Below are 24,518 nucleotides of genomic sequence, written 5' to 3'. Positions count from 1 at the left end.
AAACCCTTTCTCGAAATCCTTAAACTCTCTCACACCTCTTATTTCACCCCCAACGCTCAACACCTCACCATCCCCGAAGAGGTCCTTCCTCTTGCACGCGGAAGCTCTTGACAAGGCCGTAATTCACCAGCTCTTGTTTGAAAGGGAGTTGGAGCAGCAGGAGGAGAATGGGCCCAAGGAGGTGAGGACTTCTTTTTTTTGTGAAAAAAATAAGAGGAATACGCCCCAAATAGTCCTATAAGGTTGGGACGAAGAAGGTGTGACCGAATTAAAGTGAATGGTTCTGTAATTGTAGGTCATGGCATTTCTTTCAAATGTCTTCAGTATGCCAACCTTCATTGCGAGCGATGGGGTTACGTTCACGCCTGTTAATTTATAGCCTACGGTTTGAATCCCAAAAAATAGCAACGAATAAAATTCAGCACTGAACGAAATACAGTAAATCACGCTTACAACGATCTCGCATGTAACGTGGTGAGTTCCTAGTTCCTTGGACTTTCTAATGGTAGCCAATCTTTACTTCCCCGAATGTAACAAGTTCGGATGATACGAAATCCCTGCTATTAAGAAATATTCTTTGATCCCTTGGGAAAATATTTCCTCTTTTATAGATAAATTAAGGCCATCTTCACTACTTAACCGCTCCTTACCCCATCGTCAGTTTTTTCTCACGAGTGGCGTTCATCACATATGCATACCGTTGATCTTAAAATCCTTACTTTTTTTAAAAAAAAGAAGGGACAGTGGCCGAACGAATACGCCCCAAATAGTCCTATGTGGTAAGGACGATGAAGGTGTGACCGAATTAAAGTGAACGAAGCTGTAATTGTGGGTCATGGCATTTCTTTGAATTGTCGTTAGTGTGCCAATCTTCAATGCGAAAAGGGGTTAAGTTCACGTCTGTTAATTTACAGTCAACGGGTAGGTATGTACCCCGAAAAAGTTAGCAAAAACCTAAAAGTCAGCAGCGAATGAAATGATGTGAAGGCGTGGATGCTTGTGTCTATCTGATTACTTACCTCGTTAATCGTTTGAGATAGCGAGATAATCATCATCATAACTCGTCAAGAATGCTAAGATTGTTTGACGCAGCTCTCCACTTAATTCTCTTGTCAGCTACAATCTTCACGCCTACGGATTTCTTCTCTTTCACATCCGTATTTACCTGCTCCATTAACTTCATTCGAGGTCTTCCTCTTCCGTTCTTGTCATCTACTTGTATCTTTACAATTGTTTTCATCGGACCGTCATGCCTCTTGTAATGGCCTATAAGATTGTTCTGTCTTCTTGTCCACCTTCTGTCTTGATTTTCACGAGGCTTTCCTTCTTCCCTATTCTTCTTAGGACTTCCTTTTTTCTAACTTGGTCGATCCATTTCATCCTGATTATTATTCTTTAGCACCACATCTCGAAGGCCTATACGCTTGATTTATTCGCTGGTATATTTATCAACGACTCACTTCCGAGGAGAAGCAAACACCAAATGTAAATTCTGATAAACTGCTTTCTTGCTTCTATGTTTAAATTTCCCGCTGTAAATAGACCTTTATTTTGGTGATTTCCTCTCTTCGTCTAAGCTAGTCAGCGGATAATTTCTTTCTTGCTTCTCCCATCGCTAGTTATCCTGATTCCCAAATAACAGAGTTGTACGAGAGAATATAATTGAACATTCATTATACTTCTTGAATTACGTTAAGAGTTGATTCCGCAACAAGAAAAACATTTGGTCAATAAAAAATCAAAGATATACATGAAATGAACCTGCATATAATATGAATTATGCAGTCAAAGGAAAAAATATTAGTATTGAAAATTTGTAGACCGCCTTTAATTACGTAGAAAACTTTTATTCCGTACTGCGTACTGAGTTTAGACATGAATTTAATTAAATTTAAAATTTAATTCATGACTCGCCTTCATGACCTTTCACCTCCAATACGTGGCATTACCAAAAGTCGAATATTCAATTTCAAGATATTTTTTCTCATACTGATTGAATCTTACCTACTCTCTCCAAATGTATGCAGTAGTAATTTTTTGCACGTTGTTGAATATTGCCATGATTTTAAATAAATTATTGGAAGAAGTAAATTTTTGAAGATGCCATGTTAATTGTTGCCTGACAATAAATACTACCAGTTGTAATTTTCGCTCAATAGTTATTTTGCGATTGGATGAAAAATAATTTTAGAAGATTTCATTAATTTTAAACGAATAAATGGAACATTAATGCTTAAAAATTTCGTAAAGAGAATTCCAAAATATGGAGAGAGGAATCACAAACGCTCTTTTGAGGGGGAGTTGTTCTAGGAACTGGAAGATTTAAACAGTGGTCCTTTGCATGAGATGTCTTCTGGATATTTTTTGATCTTACCGTCAAAATTCTATTATGCTGAATAAGGGCTTTTCCTGGAAAATCTTAATGGGAAGGGTTTTCAGCATATATTCTCTTCTGCCAAAAAGATTTAGCCAACGTATAAGTGTTTTCTGCTGTGATATATAAGCGACCCACCCGAGATATCTGCCTCTCAAATTTTCTACGATGAGGATTTCTTTTAAGAAAAAAAAATTAAAATTAAATAAATAAAGAAAAATAATGTATAAGATATTATAATTTATTATTTTGTGTATATAATTTATGTAATTTTAAAATAATAATAAATAAAAAATAAAATAAAGAATTAGACGAAAGTATTTGCATCGCTTGAAAACAATTCTTGACAACAACTTCTTGCCTTATGGCACAATTATTCATTATTTCACCGCTAATTGTTATTTCCACCGTTATAATCTAGGAAATTTGCAACTATTTATTTCAATTTGGAAAAATTTCACTTCATCATTCAATTCATTGAATCTTCGGATTTTATTCAAATTTCGTGGAACTAAGATAACTTTTTCGGTTATTAAAAAAGAATATCTCTCTATAGTTAATAACCGTCATATTCGTTCACGCCATTCCATTTATTTCACCTTCAACGCATAGCATTACCACAAATAAAGTATGCAATTTCAAAAAAATTTATATTGAGTGAGACCCACCTTATCCACTCCTAGCAAGTGAATCAGACTGCAGTAGTATGCGTTGGGTTTTAATAAACTTTACCAAGCCTTTAGAGAATTATTGGATGGAGTACAATTTTGAAAAATACACAGCATTTTTTTTTTATCAAAAGCTATCAGCTGAAATGTTCACTTTGCACTGAATTCACATATCCTTTGAATATATAACTGAAGATGTTATAATTGGTGAAATTAGTCGTAAAAATCATATAGATATTTAAATTAAGTATTTATAATGGAATAATTACGATAAGTATTAGGATAATTAGGTGTTATATCAATAGTATAATTTATCGCAAAGAATGTTGATGTCATTGGTCGTGAACCGTTTAAAGCTTATAAATACGTTGAATACCAAAGATGCGTTTTAAAATAAAGGCTTGAAAAAATAAGTTACTGTAATGCAATCTTCTTCATTTTGTAAATCTCATTAAAACGAACACCTGCTCGGAGCCTAGTGTAGACTTACAGGCAGTAAAACATCGCTAAATCTTCTTTGTGAGTAAAAAGTAAACCGCTGATGATGTTCAGCCGAGTAATGTGATTCAAAGTAAATTTACGCTGTAGGTCAAACGGATGCGTCTTAAAAAGGAAACGAAATTTCGAAGAAAATAATAAGCCAGTGTAATTCAGCATTTTAGATTTCGACAATCTCACAAAGAATACGTGTAAGTAGCTTCAAGCAAACCTATAATTACTAATAGAAACAATAAAGCCTTCTTTGGGAGTAAAGAGGGAAACCTTCATGAAACTTTGCAAAATTCATTACAATATTTCTAAAATAGAAATCACGTCTTATTTTGAGCATCAAAAATTCCCACGTTATGTGACTCAAGGTAAATTTAGGCCATAGGTAAAACTGATGGTTACCTAAATGAAAAAAAAAACTAATGAAAATATAAGTCAGCGTATCGCAATATTGTTCGTATTGGTCAATATCTCACTCAAAAAAACACGTGTACCAAAGCTCAACGCAAGCCTCTTAAGTTTAATGTATCAAAGCGATTTTATAAAAGTAAAACTTCAATGTCACTTGACACTATTTATACCAATTTCATCCCTTACATATCAATATGACATCTTCCACAACAATCCCTTATTTTTCTCTCTGTAACAAAGGCGCGAACTCAATACACAGCACTAAAAAAATTAGAAAGAAAATATAACAGATAACTTCAGGCTTGACTTTGTGAAACCTCTCCATATTGGAAATAAAGTAGTACAACTTTTTCAGGTTCACTATTATATTATAATGGGCACGACGCGGGTTTCGTAACGTAGTTACATCTTCAAATGACTGATATTAAATGTATTTTATATTGATGCATACATATTGAATACTACAGTTTCGTTGTCGTGTGCCATTGTTGTATTCAATATTAATGTATAAATATAAGATACATGTAAGCTCAGTGGCGGATACAGATGAGCCCCCCCCCCCCTTTCGGCCCCGCCTGTATTGCAAAATATTGCAGAACCACAATTATAACTTTTTATGTCATAAGATGGCATTGTATTGTAAATGCGTGTATTAAATTAAACTAAAATTTTCTTAAACTCTGTAATGCAGAGTCTGCATGACTTGATTATTTTTGATTAGGAAAAAAGTAAAGGTAACTAAGATATCTTTTGCACCCCCCCTCGAGTTTTTTATGCATCCGCTACTGGCCCATGTTAATATAAAAGTGAACCTGACAAAGTTTTACTCCTTTATTAAAAAAAAAGAAAATACAATAAATGAACTTCATAAAGTGAAACATGAAAAGAATGAAAACCTATATAAAACATATAAATTAAAGTCACGTCGGTCATTCAAAGTACATGCATCAGGTGGAAAATAAAGCGCTTCTTCCTTCCTTCTTCTTCGGAGGAGGAAAAAAGGGCATTGTTGAGAAATGAGGCCAAAATGCTTCCACCTCTGGAGTCGAGGTGTGATCGAATTAAAGGAAACACTTCTTTAAGCGCCAATAGGGTGGTTTCCTATTATTTTTTTATTGCCTAAATCGAAAGATTATTACTCCTGGAGTACGTATTTCACGCTTTTAGATTTTTAAATGACGATATCTATTTTTCGCGATCAAATGAAAAGTGAAAAATTTCAAGCGCGCGAAAACGCGACGGGTAAGGAAATCTCTCCGTTAGACGTATTTCTGGTTCCCCCTCCCGCCTGGTAGGTGACCTTGATCGAGGCTCTGAGCGCTGATAGGACGCAGGATGCTAACAGGTAGCTGAGTACCTTCCTGTCTGGTAGCGCATGGCTTAAAAAAGGTTTATTAATACCTTATCAAGCGAAGAAAACTTTCCGACCTTAGCCAGTTTTAGTAGGTGATTATTAAGACATGTTTCCCTGAGCTCTGTGCCTCATGCATGCATTGGTAGCCTCTGACGATGTATAACTCCTATCTTCTCGTATAGAAACTAGGTCCCTGTGACGTCACGTGGAGTGGAATCGCATGGGCGCCAATCTGGCCTTTTTCAAATGAGGTTAAAATTTGACCCTTGCCATTCGTCTAAACCGGTATTTCAAAAACCAAATAATTTGTGTATTATGAATACACTAATGGTGGGTAACGAATCGCCATCAATGCCTATCGTTTTCTTTGATGAAGGAAACTACCCTATTGTGGCAGTAGGTACTCTTTCCTCTTTTTTCCTAGAGGGGAACCCACTCTGTTTCTCGAGGGAAAAATAGCCATCCTCAGTTTTCCTAGAAATCTAAAGCCAAAGAAGAGGTTACTCCACCGTTCGATCACTCTATTTTCGCCATTTATAACACGATTTTGTTCTCCCCAGACAGTTCTTTCTGTCGGACCAATATAATCTCCTGCCGTTTTGAAGGCACGAATTTCGCCAATGGGGCGGAAGCAATTTATCCGTTTCCTTTAGTTGAGCTTGAGCTCGTTGAGAAATGAGGACGATTTGAAATTCAGACATCAGCTCAATGAATTTTGCCCCCTGAAGAGCCTGAACCGATCTATAAACTTTTCGCAAATCGTTTTGCTTTTTAACGCGTTGGTGTGAAAGAAAGTAATCCAATAGTTACTTTAGTTCACCTACTCTTTGTCGGTGCCGCAATGCACCTGTGCCACAGGGCCGGCCTTCCACGGTTCCAATCCTGATAGTAGCATAGATTTCTCAGAGACTGCCTGATAAAGTGTTCGCACATCGTTTTAAGTCTTTGTGCGTTGGCGTGAAAGAAAGTTTTTTTTAAATATTTTATCAATACCTCCAGATGACTACTTATGTGCTCTACATCTACCCTGCGAGCCATTTGCTTGGCCCCTGCCAATGCCATCCCTGCTTGCATGCTGGTGATTCACCAGGAATGGCAGTAGAAACTAAACGATAGTCAAAACCAGTAAAATTTCAATAGTTTTGCTCCCGGCAGCGAAATATATAAACGAAACGATATGGATTAAAACCCGGGGAGCTAAACTCAGCGTTTAAACGAGATCGGAGTCTAAACTACTTCGGGTCGAAACTAAAGTAAAACTCTGGGACGAAACGAAACGTAGGTAATATTTCGCACCGGAGGGACCACGTGCTTCACCTTCTAATAGTTTAGTTTCAACCCACACACCGAGTACGAAGTATGGTTGACTGAAGTAGAGGCTCGGCCTACCGCCATTAGATGCATGGGGCACTCATATTTTAACCTCTAACAGCAAAACGGTGTACCAAACTGGCCATTCGATTTTTAAGCTCAATGTTTTAACCTCCCCACACGTATATCAATGGGTCGAAACTATTCTCTCTAAACCCCTCCACAGACGAATTCTTCCTTGCAATGTCTACTCTGCATTTCAGGGCTTATATTTACATTCCTTCGTATTTACAATACCTCTTATTCAGCATCATCCGTGCACAACGACAGTTGACCGTTAAATCCATAAATTTACGACAGCATAAATTATATTTCTTGTTATAGTAACTATTTCATAGCTGCCTACTTGGCTACTACTCTTTACCCTCAGGCCAACAACAGTACTCAGAAAAAGGATTTTGAAAGTGATTCAAATTTTAATTCAACAAATTTAATTCGTAAAAGCTATAAATTTCTCTCCGGGTCGAAACGAAGCATTTTCGTTTCGTTTATTTGCCATCCCTGGTTGTACCCCATCGCGCAATTAAACGGGTTCACAAAAGTCGCGACTCGCATCTCTGTCGGACAAATTGATCCGGGTTTCACGGGAAAATATGATATAATTAGGGGTGTTAACCGAAATTATTATGCATGATATTATGTGATACGTCAAATTAATTACTTTTCAATGCCAATCCTTGCATTTGCAAACATTTTACAGCAGAAAATTGGAGAAAGTGGATACCATTGCACTCATCACCGCGCCGGGGACTTTTTTGAGTGTGAGTGAAACCTCAGCATTATTGTCGGGCAGGGAATATTATATATACTGCATTCTGTACGTTAATCAACATTTAATTGAGTTCAATATTACAATCACGAATATAACTAAAGATGACCCTCAAGTCTTTCTTTAAATGAATTGTCAACCACCGCGCATTTAAATGAGTTTACAAAAGTCGCCACTCCGCGGCCCTGACTTAAAAATTGATCCGAATTACGCGAGGAAATAAGATATAATTTGTGATGTCAACCGATATTTGCGTTCATGATGGTGTGATTTATCAATTTCATTACTTTTCAATGCTATTCCTCGTAATTAAAGGCATTATAACGCAAAGAATTGGAAAAAAGTGGATCGCATTTGCACTCATCACAGCGCCGCGGACATTTTTGAGAGCCGATTAAAATGTGACTGAAGTGGCAATAGTAATCAGCCTAATATAGTATTAAATTAGGCCTCCTCTATGCAGCCCCCTGGTTTGTAGCGGAGAATGGCTCTGAGTTATTCATTCACCCTTGCATGAGTGCCAGAAAATATGCTCGGTATGAAGACAGATGAAGGGGAAAGACCCGGGAAAAATTTTGCATGAGAGTTAAATAGAACGTTTCAGAGGCATTTTCAAATGCGCAACCTCATTCAGGTGACCTGACCAGTTTGAACTAGGGACAAGATTCATCGTACTTGAATCTCCCCAGTCTTAATATACGCTCCAGAATAAAACGCCATCAGAAAAGTAAACGATTTTATCTGACACCGGTAGTGGGTTCACAAACTTTGTCGAGATATTTTACCCCAAACGTACTTGTAATCGTATCTTTAAGAACTAAAAAAATTTGTGATCACAAGTTATGGGAAAAAAACAATGACGTAACAATAGGGGGAATATGAGGGAATAGATCCCTCCCCAAACCCTCATAAAATTTTGTAGGATACTAATTTTTTCCCTGCTGTTAAGATTTCCCGCAGAACTATGAGTGAAAGCCAAATTTTGAGTGCCAAAAAGGTTTAAAATGTTTTTCCTGGCATGTCAGTTTTCTATGATTATAAGGTTCTACAATTTATTGACGGGAACCAACGGTAAGGAAAGAAAAGTAATGTGTTGGATTCTTGGAATTGAACTTATTACTGAAAATAGAAATAACTTTTTACAACGAGTTTTTCTTGAGAAATAATGAGCTTTTACTTCTATACATGACTATAATCTACGCGACAAATATATTCCAATGTAATTAGGGCTATTTCAATTTATAGCTTTTACAAATTAAATTTGTTAAATAAAAATTTGAAACACTATCTAAATCCTTTTCTGAGTACTGTTGTTGGCCTGAGGGTAGAGAGTAGTAGCTAAGTTGGCAGCTATGAAATAGTTACTATAACAAGAAATATAATTTATGCTGTCGTAAATTTATGGATTTAACGGTCAACTGTCGTTGTGAACGGATGATGATGAATAAGAGGTATTGTTAAATACGAACGAATGTAAATATGAAAAATATAAGCCCTTAAATATAGGGTAGACATTTCAAGGAAGAATGCCTGAGAAGAAGTTTGAGAGAGAGAAAATGTGATTAAAAGTGTTTAAGAAATAATAGAAGTGTTAAAAAGGTTCCGAGGATTTCTATAAACTCTAAGAGTGTAGAAGTTTGATATTACTCTATGTAACTTTTAAGTGATACCATGCATATTCATTTCGGTATATACATATTTATGCGTTATTAACAATGATTTGTGAGTTTTATAATATTAATGCAATGATGTTTAATTATTTAGAACATTAGCCGCATATTAGGAACCAGACAATTTGTAGTGGTTTAACTAAAGTGAGAAGAATTAAAGAATTTCTTTGCTGCGGTGGTAAACGTGTGAAAGATTTGAGCACTTTTTCCTCGAGTAGCCGCTAACAAGCTTGTATTCTCGTGGAAACTAGGAAAGAAAGCTATCTGATTTATTTAACAACTTCTGTTTCAGCTCTAATCAATTTATCGGCTCAATCAGTGGAAACTTCCGTATTGGAGTATCTTAAGTGCAGCCATCTGTAGTAACCTGTTGTGTCTAGGTGAGCCGAAGGCAACTCTTTCAGTCAATTAATTACGGGGTAAACTCCTTCAAAGCAGTTCTCTGTAAATTCAAACAGCAGGTATCAGGCAGGTACCACGTTGAAAATTTAAGTCGCCCCCTGTTGCTTTAATTGGTAATACAACTCCGAATACTTAAGAAATGGGAAAAAGGCATGAACTGATGGCTTTTTATTCCAGCCTTTATATCAACTCACCAACCTGTCTGTTTGTTTGTCTGTTTGTCTGGTACAAATCTTGTAACTCAAATTTGACTCACTTCCTGTGAAGCAAAAACGCTGAAATTTTGCACATTTCTTCATTTCCGATGACAATACATGAAAATATAACTTTTTCTCTCCAACCCCCCTTTAACCACCCCCCAGTCAACCTATAGCCCCCCAAAACATGTTTTTGATCTAAGAAGTTCCAAATGGTCGATTTTCATGTTTTGCGACCACAGTAAAAGTTATCCACTTTAGGCATATCCACATAGTAGGCATTTAAAAGCATAGGGGTGGCATTTTGAAACATAGGGGGCTTACCATTCACTGAAAATTTAATAAATATAGTGACTTTTTTTATACGTCACTTTTGGTTTTTCGGGGTCACTGAGTTTTTTTGCTTTGTGTCATATATAAACGTTGCTCATCCCCTGTAATCTAAATATAAAGGCTGGTTTAAAAAAAAAAATTTTTTATAAGAGCTTATTCTTATATAGATCATTTATTACTAGAATATCTTTTACATAGTTTTCCACATGGGCAGATCTTTCTCGAATAACAAAAAATAGCGGAAAGCGAAACTGAACTTGTGCATATATTCCAACCATAACGTCGACTAGGCTTAAAATTCGAGGCCGCGGCGTATCAATGTTTGCATGGAGTTTGTTAAAGAATTTGGAGATGAAGACGTCATAATACGTCAAATTTATGACGAGAAAATTTCTTTACTAACTAACTAGTGAGGGTGAGCAGCGATTTATTTACATGCGACTAATACGGTCCTAATCAATGATATCAAATCGCTAAAACTTAACTTTGTACGACTTGTGAATGGAGAATCGTGTCTCATGCTTCTCAGCTTCTTGAAGCATCGTGACTTGACTCGGTTCATACATTTTTTAAGAAAATTCCAACATAATTTTCATTTTATCTGGAAAAAGAAAGATAAATTGCAATTCGTTATCATAGAAACTGTCGATAGTCTTTCGAAATATTTTAACAAACTTTATCTGAGGCCTAAATAGTAGAGTATTTTAAGTATTAAACTTTGCCATAACGGGTCCAGCTACTCATAATTGGGTAGTTTTGCACTTAGCTTATTAATTAAGTAGATGAATCACTTCCACTCAATTGGACTTTTAGCGTGACATATAAGAAATTTTAAATGATAACAGAAATTTTCAGGATTCATTGCGTGTATCCCACATTTTAAACTTATACCTCCATAATCACTCAGGTGTAAAATATCTACGTGAGAAATACAGGCAAAAGCCCTACAATTTTAAGACGATGCACTAAGTTTAAAACAGTCAAATACATGTGGACAAAAAGTAGAGCACAACCATGGATGCAGCCTATTCACTAAAAAAATTTGCGCTGAAAGTTTAATTTTGTAAATAATTCAACGTTTATTGTCAACATGAAACTTTAGCTTTTCGATTGAGGTATTCCATATCGTTAGGTTTAGATTTTTTTCTAGTTCCATGACATCATGGATACATTATTGTATTCTAGAAGACGCTGTCGGGAATTTGGAATTCCTCATTTTGTTCATTCATTTATTTTTTGAATTAATCTGTGATACCTAATGTTTTAATTAACCGATTACCACTTGAAGGAGTTTTCCCCGTAATTAATTGATTGAAATAGTTGCCTTCGGCTCACCCAGGCACTACAGATTACTGTAAACTAGCTCTACTTAGGACACTCGAAGACGTTAGTTTCCACTGATCGAGCCGATAAATTGATTAGAGCTTGAAGAGAAGTTGTTAAATAGCTTTCTTCTCTGATCTGATAGCTTTCTTTCTTAGTTTCAACGGCTAAACAAGGCTTGTTAGAGACTACTGGAGGGAAAAAAATACTTAGATCTTTCTTAAATTTACCTCCATAAAATCTCGTTGACACGTTTATATGAAATTAATAGAAATTCTTTTAACTCGTCTCGTTATATCCACGCTGTAACATTATAATTTTCGTGGGATAAAATTGCCCCATACTGTAAGTATGAAGCAGTTAATTCGATGCGGGATAAAGGTAGAATAAGACCGGTTGAGGATTGATGCATCCTCACCACTTCAAACAATTTCACTGAAAATTTAATTTAGCTAATAATGCAACGATAATGTCCAAAATTTTAGCGTTTGCGTGAGGCATGAATTTAGAATAGCGTCTTATGTTTCACAGCAAATTAAAGCTATATAACTAGACATGTTTAATCCTTTTTTATGCAAATACCAACATTATTTTCATTTTAGATGGAAGGAGAAAGATGAAGTGCAATTGTTTATCATAGGAACTGTCGAAAGTCTTTAGAAATCTTTCAACTAGCGCAGTGACGTCATGGAAAAATTAGAAGTGCCGGAACGCACTTTCTGTTACTTTTTTTTAAGTGAAATGTTACTCTGTGTGTTCTGTTTATTACAAGTTATTATTAACATTTTATAAAAAAAATTATTGTTGTGGTTACGAATTTATAGGTACGTTAGAAATTTTGAGGCAGCAAAATTGATAAAAGCGTTATTTGACTATTGTCTTTTCTAACCAGTGCCGGAACGGCGTTCCGCCATCATGACACTCCTGAAAAAGCGTTGTATGACGTATTCCATAACTCTACTTTCAGATTTTTTTCTAGTTCCATCGGATAAAGTAGTGCATTTTAAAAGACGCTGACGGAAATGGGAAATTTCTCGATTGTTTTGACTTCTTGCGTGGGAAAAAAAATGTCCCCCCCAATACTCCAACGTCCTCCCCACGTTCCAACCCGTGCTAACTCATCCAGTTCCTTGAAATCGATCCCAGCGCTTCTCCAATGAGGCGTGGTAGGATTTATTACTAGCTGAGTTGGCGGAGTCCTTTTTCGCCGCCAACTCCTCTTCCACCGTGCGATGAATGCTTAAAGTGAATAAAGATTCGGGTCGAGAGATAATTTCGGTTATTATAAGGGCTCTGATACGCCTCCACGAACCCTTTATTTCCCAACGGTTAACATCCCTTAGCCCGAAGAATCCCACACGCAATGATACGTAAACAGATCCTCTGCGGCTGTAGTGCGTCCCGGTCCAAAAATGAGCTCACATTAGCACTTAAGAAAATGAACGATGAGTCATTGTTCTTCGGTGGAGACGTAAAGTTTCGCAATATCGCCTGGGATAGTGGATCTTTCCCAGGTGATTATCTTTCGGGAGCGCTAGAGGATGCTCTCGTTGATCGCATTATTTATATACTCCCTCTCCAATGGATTCACTTGGAACCTTCCCAAAAAGATTTTGACTTAAAATCTCTCTCTCTCTCTGTGGGTCATAATTTGGATTCAGGAATCCTTCCGTGATTTATCGAATGGAATGTTTGGATCTTTTTCGTCTTCCCATTTACTATTTTCTACTCTTATAATCGCAAACCCCATTCCCCGTTTGACAAATGTGAACAGGCTACCCCTGGAAAGAGTCACTGCAGTACGTCGCGTGGCAGGGGTATTCGGGGTGATTCATTGCGTGTAGAGACTGTGTTACTCCAAATAATGTGCTCGTATTACGCATTTAAAATAGTGAGGACAAGAAATTAATTTACCTGCCTTTTCATCAGGCGATTTTGTATGCCGCATAGCCATTATGAACGGTAAGGGGTAAGCGATATAATTTCAAAAGTGCCTGGCTTATCATACTTATTCATATTTCACACACATGCGGAATAATGTGTTTATTTTTTAGCCATTTAAGAATTTTCAGGGCCTTTATGTAAATAAGAGTCGAGAGACCCTTATCACAATAAGGTTATATGGGGTTACGTTATATTGGGTCCTATAAATATGGCGGATAAAGTATTTTCTAGACACAAGAGTGATTCATGATATAACGTATTCCGTTACTAAGAAAGAGAGAATAAATGTATTGTTTTTCTCATTTAGTAACCTCCAAACTCAGGAATGTTTGGATATTTTTCGTCTTCCCCTTTACTATTTTTAACTTTTATAATCGCAAACCCCATTCCCCGTTTGACAAATGTGAACAGGTTACCCCTGGAAAGAATCACTGCAGTACGTCGCGTGGCAGGGGTATTCGTGGTGATTCATTGCGTGTAGTGACTGTGTTACTCCAAATAATGTGCTCGTATTACGTACATATTAAAAAAGTGAGGACAAGACCTATCTGTAATTAGTCTCAATACTCATCGAAATATTCTCTTCCTCCTATACTGGAATGATCTCATCAATAATGCATTATATGGACATTTATCTACATTAAATAACTGCCCAATGAAAATGTTAATCGATAAGCACGAAAAAGGGTGTACGTACTATTAATGTAAATAAATTACAATTCTTTTAAAAATGGGAGGAAAGTGTACCAAATGCGATTTTTAAACAATAAATCAAAAACAAGAGTTAGTAAAAAGAAGGTAGGGAATATTAAATACTATCGTTTCAATGAATTAATTTAATATCATAGATGGAAAATATTGAATAACTCGAGTCGCACATAAGCTTGCTAATAGGGTATTTCTGTCCCATCCGAAGGTTTTGTTACGTCTGGCGGTTCTAGAGTTTAATGGACAAAAATGCAATCAGTTCAAAATAGTGACAAGGAGACGTCGCCAAAGTGATGCTCAGGATCTGGATACGGATGTTATTTTCTGAAACTATATAGGTAAGGTAGAAAAAGCGTCACGGCTTTCTTCCACATAGGCCCGGGTTCGAGAGATATTCGCATGTAAAGACTTCGCGCAACATGACATCCCTTGAGTAATCCCCGTATTAAGGCACGATTCGGAGTTTCGTTTACAATCCATAAATTGATATTAAATTTTAAAAAATCGCGAAGTAACTAAATAAAACGAATGGGGATAAAATTTAACAGTGACTTCAAAAATTAGAAGAGAGAAAAACACGGCCGTAGTAAAGAGGTTAGTGATTACTCAAGGGACGTCATACTGCGCGAAATCTTTACAAGCGAATATCTCTCGAACCCGGGCCTATGTGGAAGAAAGCCGTGATACTTTTTCTACCTTACCTATATAGTTTCAGTTAATAAAATCTGCATGCAGATCCCGAACATCACTTTGGCGATGTCTCCTTGAGTATGTTTTCATGGCTTCTCACTGGGTGTCTAAAAGACTACGATTTTAGGATATCAGCCAGTATAATTAATCGGTGTACATTTCTATGTTTTAAACAAAGTTCCCTTTGGCTTTAATGTCTTTTCCATATTGAACAGTATTATACAACTCATCCGGATTTCTCAGGTCAGTCAAAATTGTAATGAGATAAAAAGTGAAACACTTTGCACTTTCCACATAAAAATTTATTAAACTAGAGTCGACATGTTTCGCTGCTGAGAGTCTTGATAATGCTGCAGTGCAGCGAAACATGTCGACTCAAGTTTAATAAATTTTTATGTGCAAAGTGCAAAGTGTTTCACTTATTATCTCATAATAGATATCCACAAAGTATCTGCCTCATCCATCCAATTCAAAAATTGTAATAGTGTCATAAAAATTCAAGGTCTAGAAAAAATTCTTTTTTCATGCTGGAAAGACATAAAAAGATGAGGACATTTATTACCGAGTGGTACGTCATTGCCGTGTATATCACAGTTATTGTCTCATATTATCTCCAAGCTAATTAATATGGGAACAAAAATTAGCGGCGCTAAAGTTTCATGCATGCTGAATCCGTAATTTATGCCCGGATTTTATTAGGTAGCAGGGGATCTGTAGGTGTTTTTTCTCTCTAACAAATCTCAAATATGCTATGCGAAATTGTAGTCTCGACACGTTTCGACATATATTTAATGGATGCAAAGGATAACACGAGCAAATTTCAACGTCATAGTGTCATCCGGAAAATTTATCTGACAGATGAAATGGAACATTCGTTTCTCGTCCCTCCATCTCAATTCATTCCGTACATCCGGGCGGATATCGAATGTCATATTTTTTTTACAACCCAATTCAAACGTTCCCTGTTTAAATCGATAACAGTCGTAAATTGTACGATTGATTGTATTTGAGAAGTGATCCATGATTCCAAAGTCGTATAATCCCTGAGGATATTCACCTAGAGACGCAGAGAAAATGAGCATTAGAACATAAAGTGCGCATAGAATGGGATAAATATATTTTCCCGAACGGATTTTCAAAATTTTTCCCTTCACTACTCCTGCTTGCGTGATTGAGCGCTTTTCCAGTCTTCGGAATTTTCAACGCTCGGAAACCATAATTGAAACTCGTAAAATGGGTGCCATTACACACCGTTTTATCCTTCGAGCCTAATGTCTCCTGAATCTTTAATTTTTTCTCTGCTGAAGTGATTCATTTAGACTTTAATGAAGCCCTTAAATGCCTGTCGTGAATATTTAAAATGCCCATTTAACTGATGTAACAGGCGTTTTATTCGCCATTTTTATTTACGGCGAAAAACTTTAATTGAGGATTTTGCCTCAAAAGTATAAAAGCATTTAACTTCAATCACCACACAAATTCTCTGGGGATGGTTGTCAACCATTATTTCTGTTTAACTATGTGGCCAATTTTTATGTATTTTTCATATTAATGTATTTTTTCTTTCTTCATTTTTCTAACAGGATATGAAATTGGTATCATCAAATCATTGCCCTAATAAGGGTAAGTGGAGGTATCAGAGTGGAGCCAATAACAGCAACGTATAAGTACTAATGAGCCTTTGAAATTTTGAGCCTTTGAAAAATATCTGTCATCAATGATCTCTCCTAGATGACGTAATGGTACAAGTCCGTGTAAAATAGGGAGAAATAAATATGTTTTGTCACTTACCAGCAATATGGTTAATGATGTAAATTTATTACCTGCTAAGCCACCGCCAGGATATTGGTTTGAGTATCGCTATGGTTGGGTAATTTTTCTACTTGGCCATGTATGTTTGTGATAATCTATCGTTGATTATGTACAGGGTGGCTGGTATAAGTAAGTATTGATAAATACTTATAAATTCTATATAAATGACACTATTAAAAAATAAATTGATATCATACATACAGTATTAGATAAGAATTTTGATGCATACTTTAAAATTCAGTTAAAGCCTCTATGGCAGCGGCCAGGTACTTCATGTTTTTTTCTGAAAGAAGTCGCGTGGGATATTGTTGATAACTCCATGAGTCCCTGCGTCTAATTGTTCCAATGTGCGTGGCTTTGTCCAGTGTACCTTATCTTTTGCCCAGTCCCATGAAAAAGCCATATGGCATAAGGCCTGGACTTCTTGCAGGTCACTCACCGCGTCTCCCAGGCCAGCGTCTTGAAAACTTCTCATCCAACCATGCACGGACGACATTTTCAAAGAGCGTTGGTGCGCCATGTTGCAAAAAATTTTGTCATTGATGTCATCCCGTGCAGATGAAGTGGGCCATCTGATAATCAAAAAATTATATAATGCCCCACATGTATACACTATCGTCAGATGATTATTTCAATATATAAAAATATGCAACTATTTTATAATATCTAGGTATATACCACCCACGCTGTACATAAAAATTCATGGCATAAAAGTCCTCAAGTATGTTTATATGGAATAGTCGCGTAAAGTTAATGAAAAATAAGCGATTACGTAACAATCAGTATTATCGGAACATCCCCGCAGAGTTTGTCTCTTGAAGAATAAAATATAATTACTTTCTAACAAAAAAATTGAATAAGCGGGGCAAAAGTCAAGTAACTAAGATTACGAGCTAACATTTTTCCTTTTTGGCTAAATGTGGCGATGCTATATGTCATAATAAAAATAGAATCTACAAGGATATCTGTGGATATAAAGCGACCGAATTACTTCGATAAAATCACAGGTTACTACCAGGCCTTACATCTTTCTCTGGCTGTTTTCTTGTCAGATACTGTTTCATGTCGGAACCTCTATCGTAATATAATCCATATTCGCTAGTTGTGTATTAAGCGGATTCATGTGTACCTCCAATTACCCTCTGGGGGTAATCCAGACATATGTTCCATTAACCCTCAGCAAATTTGAAGAATCTTCTCCCCTCGTAAAAGGGCATGAAATTCAGGGAATAACCACCGTCAATCTGCCTCTGGCGCTACTGGAAGGGTTTGCAAAAGCCTCCAATACCATAACAAAGGGTAAATTGAGGGGGTTCATATTATAAAGACATTTATAAACATTCATGAGCCGAATATGTACCTAAACAACGATATACCCTCAGGAATATTAGAATATTTACTGCGGAAAAAATGAATTGAGAGCTAAGTGCTTTATTTTCACGACATCAACCCTTGTAATTTATAAAGTGTAAATAACATGTCAAATAGCGTAAGCTACATCCTCATACGTTTCTTTCCAGTTGTGTGGTAAGCCTGAATGGAAAAAATGAACTTTTTTGGGGTATATTTTTTCCTTGTTTTGACGAGTTCTGATGCAACTAAAAATTGCCAATCTTGACGGCCAATTTAATTATGCCTTGCACACACTAAGGGCCGTGGATTCGCAGCCTACTTGGGTGCATTTTTCATCTCGCATAAATGAACATGATTGTTCGACTAACAGATTTCTCTTGTGAAATTGCGCTTATTTCGCCAGTTATATGAAACTGCATTAACGAAATTTCTTACAGCTACAACAATGCTGCTTCAAGTGAGGCATTTCTAGTTTTTTTTGCAAGTAAGATGCACTCTCTTCGAACGAGGCGATTTTACTCTCAGGAGTGACATTAATTAAGAAAAACTGGTGGATTTTCAGATAGCCGGACATTTTCTCCTAATTATCGCGGAAATTGTAAGGGAAATAAATTGTGCCATATGAGTGCACAGAAATTAAAGAGGAATACATATCGTCTTTTTTGGCTCTTATCCATGCCTTAGTGAAAGTTTTCATTACTCCATTGAATTCTTAATTTATGCATCTTAACTGTACCCATCTTTCCGAAATATTAACTATTCATTCATCACATCTTTGGAAGCTTATGTGAACAGATATATTTTTTTTTCAAAACCATAAACTTTCATTAAACATAACCAGGATGCATCGGTGCTAGCTGAGTACCCATAAGTATGAAAGGATTATTTTCGTTCGTGGGATTTTCATACCGAATATTTCTGAGTTCTTCACATTCCTAAAAATTTTGTTCTCTGGTGGTTTTCGGGTTAACTGCGTCGAAGTTGTTTTCAAGGCGACGTTATGTAGCCTATGCTGGCCACATCTATATATAAGGTCTGAGTGCCACTGAGTGACCTGATCTGAATATAGTGTCACTCAGACGTGATATGAAAATGTGACCAGCATAGGCCACGAAACGCCATCTTGAAAACAACTTCTACGCAGCTAATCAAAAACTATGAGGAGAACTGTAATTCAGCGCTGCAGGAGCCACATGCAGAAATTTGTTTTCTGATTTAGGAGTAAAATGTGTTTATTAATCTGTTTCAGCTCAAAATGTTTTGAAGACTTAATACGGTATTTTTTTCGTGGTACGCCTCAGAAAAATAATATCATCTTCTCCTCTAGATTTTAATAATAGTTCTCTGGGGTATAGACTTATACATTTATGAAATAAATGAATATAATGTCATCCTCGTATGTCGTTATACGATGATCATTCATAAAAAGTATGGTCGATTAGTTTTTCAAATACATCCATGTAATGATATTTATCGAGAAGATCTTAGAAGAGGGAAATATTTTAATGATACCAAACTAATATTAAGTAATTTAAAGGAATATGAATAGAAATAAGTTTCTGATGGTACGCTTTTGCCTTGAGGGAAGGACATTCGTTCAACTTCTATTTTTATTCAGTAGCTGCTCTAGAAGAGCGAGACAGATTTACGGGCACAAAAACTGGATTCATGAACAATTTTTTGGGAGATATTCGGCAATAACTATCATACAAAAGGTAGAATTAAATGGAAGGTGCAATTACAGGGAAATTTATACATTGAAAATACTTTTTTGCACATTTCGTTATACCTTTGCAAGGGTCTTAACCAGAGGGTGAGAGATGGAAGAAAAAAATGAAAGGAAGCAACTCTATTTGAAAGGAAAGCGGTCAGTTCCAGGATCAAATAACATTCCGTGTTTCACTATATAATTCTCTATCTCCATTATTTCCTGACATTCGCATAACTTAAAAAACAAGCGAAATATCTCAAAAAATGTTAACCAATTGTTATGCTTATCGATCGCTACTTCACTTTGATGTTGATAACGTCATTTTGAAATAATTTCAATTATAATGATCAATTTCTGGAGTCATTATTAGCTATTGTGGTTATTTGTTATTCGGAAATATATTTTTCAAATTTTCAGATTAATTCAAACAAAAGGGTTTGCGTTTTTGTGCTCCTTGTGAAACGTTCCTAACTGATTCCGTACCCTTTCTTTTGCGGAACATAAATAGGTTTGTCGCAAGATTTTCAGGCCCCGTTCTTGTGTGGGAGTTTTCCAGCAGTGGGTTTTTCCCAATATGGACGAAAGTAAATATCCTTAGGGTTTTCGCATGTTCGTTCACATCTTTTTACACTTTGGTAAATATAACTTTATCCACTTTGAATTTTATTTGTTGGTTCTTAAAAGCGTACTTCTAAGTCTCTTTTGTCATAATTGACTGCAGGTAATTTCAAGAGTGACTTGAAAATGTATTAAACTGCAAATATTTAATCTATGACGAGGGGCAACATGGAATATGAGACTTTCTAGTCCCCATTTGGCTCAATAAATTAAAATTATTATAATTATTATAACAGCTCATTTCCTTTTTATGAAGAAAGGCAGTGAAAAATATATTCGGTAATAATTGAGAGAACATTGTTTATCTAATCCTAAACAAAAGTTATACCACAAAAATAATTAACTAATAAACATAAAATAAGATCAATAAAGTACAAATCTAAGAAAATTTTCAGCATCGTGTTTACGCAATAATTAAGGGATGAATCAATCAATTAATCAATTAATACTTTTGCGTTTATCAGAAGCTGGGTTATGGATAAGATTTCATGAATATTATTCTAAATCAAATTGCTCAAAAGTGGAATGTGGATTGTTAGTGAGAATGTTCTGGTATAAGAGAAACAATGGTTTGGAAATTTTTCAATTTTCGCCAATTTGTAATCTTGAAGAAGCACAAAGACTGCCTATTTTATGAAAGTCGCGGAAGAATTATTTTAGCTTTTTTTGTAGGATAAGAAACTATTGGGAGCACTGACCCGATCACTCGCTGGAAGAAAATAAAAGAGTACCCACGGAGCGTCTCGAGTCAATGCGAACTTATCGGGACAATGCCCTAAAAACTTTAATACAGATTGAAAGTTGAGAGTAAAAATATATATCTGTGAAAAAAATGAACGATTTATTTTGAGCTCTCAGACGGGAAAATGGAGGAATAAGTGGATAAAGTGCACCAAAAAAATCACCGAATATATATTCAATCAATATGAATGTCCTTTAAGTCAAGAATGAAGCTGCTTAAGGTTTCAGGGCTAGTTTACTATTATTTACACATCTAATTTTTTTTATATAAAAGAGATGAATTCTGAAACGGATGCAAAAATTGGGGAAAAGGATGGGCGAAGATGACATCGATTGGCTCGCCTTTCACTTTGTGGAAATTCATAGCTGAATGAATAAAAACAACTTTTGCAATTTTCAAAGAAAGGTTTCAACGGCACGACGCGTTTCGACGCTGAGGCGTTATTCTCGAGTGCTACGGCGTGGAAGCTAGTTTTAATAGAAATTAGAAAGGTTGTTTTCATTCATTCATGGCTAAAAATATTCGTATTCGAGAGTGTTCTCCTGGTTTTCAATAATTTTTAAAATTTCTAACTGCTCTATGGAATCTAATTCGCGGCGGTCGTTGCATAATTTTAAAATTTTTATTTTAAAATCAATCCAATGAAATCTTATACTGGAATATCATATAGTTAAGGATGAGTTTGTGAATTATGAAACTGCTTGTTAAAAATTACTTCGCTTAGAGTTTACGAAATTACAACGAAAAAATCTTCTTGTAAATACTTTATTTAACAACGAAGATGATACCAGGAAAGTAATTATAAATTCAAAGTAAAATTATAATGCGCACCTACGAAGTGTTTAATTCAATCAAGAGAATATAAATTTTCTCTGTTGCAATATCAAAAATAAATTTCGATGTTAAACTCAATGTAATTTATATTTTTTTATTATTAATTTTTCATTTATTATTCTACTGTTATCCAGTTATCATTCTACAGATAGGAATCGTTGATAAATAAGACAGGGTTCCAGGCTGACTAATTTTTGTATTTTTCCTGGTATGCCCTCCAGATTTAGCATGTTTAATTGATATAGCACTCCACATGGTTTGATTCCTGCTTTTGCTTGGGGCATACATCCAACGATTTCATTTTCCACAAGGCTTTAACGTATTCAGCAAATTCTGCACATTCAAAATTAAAATTCTTTAATCAATTCAGCAAATTTAAAATATTTATTAATTTTGGAGGAGTGTTTATTATTATTATTATTAGTTTATGTTTTTATAGAAAAGATGTAAAACATAAAAAAGTTGCATTGTAAACTTTCTTAGGCAGTGAACTTTGCTTTGGAGTGTTATCTTCATATTTATTACTTACAATTACCTACTATAAACGTTATTCCTTGTTTATCCCATACAATTTGCTTTACAATGTCCGATCACTAAATTAGTTTAAAAATGGCAACTGCTGACAAGCCTTAAATGGCTCGGCTGGACCAAACCATCATGACTTATATATTATTGATATATTGTTATGACTTCGTATAAATTGGTATTCTCTTTGTCTTCTTTTTTGGTATTAAAAGTATTATCGTTATATTTTTTAAACATACATAACTTTTGTACGTGATAAAATCATTATTATCATTTAAAATATTACTATTTTTACAATAATTATTAATACTTTTATTATTATTATTTTATTATTCGATTGTGAGAAGCAGGAAGGTAAATTTTTGAAAAAAAATGTCGATATCGTGGAAGTAGTATCACCGAATACGTATATCTGCGCACATAAATTTGCGGAAGCACGAGCTCCCGGGGCTATCGCGTAAAACATCCATGACACGAAGACGCACCCAGACAGTTTGAAAACGCATTGGGGGCCTAGCGCGACCCAAATCCATAAATACTCCGACTCGATGACCTCAGCGAAAAACGTTTGTCGAAGCCCTGGCGGGAGAAAGGGCAACTTCGGACCCTGGAAAGCGAGAAGCTAGGGAATCGTAGGGAAGCGATCTGATAGAGGCATAGAGAATCAAATAGTCAGGAAATGGACTGCGGATAGATATAGGGTAATATGAACATAAATATCAATAAAAATATCGAAGATACTGAGGCAGACGAAATGTAATGAAATGACATTCTGATTCAAACCATTATAATCCATTGTTATTTCAATCTCTTACTTAAGTAACTTACTTGAGTAACTTAATTTAGTAACTTAAGTAAGTTACTTGAGGCATGAAAGATTAACCCATTGTAGCCCAATTTTACTTCTAAGTAACATCAAAAAGATACACATTTTCAGGTTTATTCAGGAAAGAATTTATTTACGCGTTTTTGTGTGATAAAGTTTTATGGCGAAATATGTACCTACCATTATAATGATAAAATTGAATAGAAAATTTTCAAATTTTGAAATGAGAATGTTTGAAATTTAAATTCTACCAGAAAATAAATTTTGAAAAATTGCCATATCTCTTTTTCATTAAATGACTTTAATTTAAACATTAAAGACAAAAAAGTAGGAAGTATTTTCAGATAAGCTTTGCAATTTAAATGTTCGGCGTAGTAAATATCAATTCCCCTGCCAAATCATTTTTTTTCGATAGAGGGCATGAGAGTAAGCATATACTGATGAATTAAATAGCACTTTCATATTTTTTAGATGTAAAAATGCTTTTTCATACATTGGAGGATAAAGATAAAGGCCCACACAAGAATTTAAATGCATGTGTGAAGCATTGAAATTAGATTTAGAAATTAAGATTTTAAACAAATGTTGCAGAGTTGCGTCATTAGTCTACGTAATAATACTACATAATTAGTGTATTATGTATTTCCAGTTTAAAAGTTTCTAATAACGAAATTCATCTAAAAAGAATTTCATTCTAAAGTTTCCTTTCACAACTATTCGATTCATCCGATTTGTTATAACTTTCTTGAACATAACAACTCAACACCTACTTCAATATTTATATTCCTTGAAGTTTTTAAGTAGCAAGGGTTTGATATATAATAAAACGTTTTCATAAAGAGATCCAAAATATATCACATGATGGAACACAAGAACATCTTGAGCAAATGCAAGTATCGCATGATGGTTCATGGAACGGCTTGGAGTGCAATAATTTTGACGCGTTTCTTCATTACGAAGCTAACGGAGTTGTTTTTAATTTACTTTAACTACTGTTCTAGTTTTGACACTGAGAATCATGTAGCAGCTAGAATTATCGTACTTATCGTGAAATATCATGTTTGGGATTTTCAATCTTTAGAAACTTCAATGAAATGTATCCTCGCTCATTTTTTATTTAGTAATTTTTGTTCTGTTCTATTCGAATTGTTTGTCGAACCCGGAAATAGCCAAAAAAATTCCCCAAATATATTGATTAAAGGAAAAAAATGCGACTCAAATGATGAACTTTCCTAAAACCTAAAAAAATCCTAAAATACCATGTCTTTAAGTACAGTACCAGTAAAAGCTAAAAGAAGTTTAAAATAGTGCTTCACGTGCGAAGGATAAATAGCAAAAATATAGCTAATCTAATTTGCTGCTGCAGTGAGTTGCAACAGCACAATCGGACCAAA

The sequence above is a fragment of the Ischnura elegans genome, chromosome 10, assembly GCF_921293095.1.
Source record: "Ischnura elegans chromosome 10, ioIscEleg1.1, whole genome shotgun sequence".
NCBI lineage: Eukaryota > Metazoa > Arthropoda > Insecta > Odonata > Coenagrionidae > Ischnura > Ischnura elegans.
Note: the sequence above shows the minus strand (reverse complement) of the source record.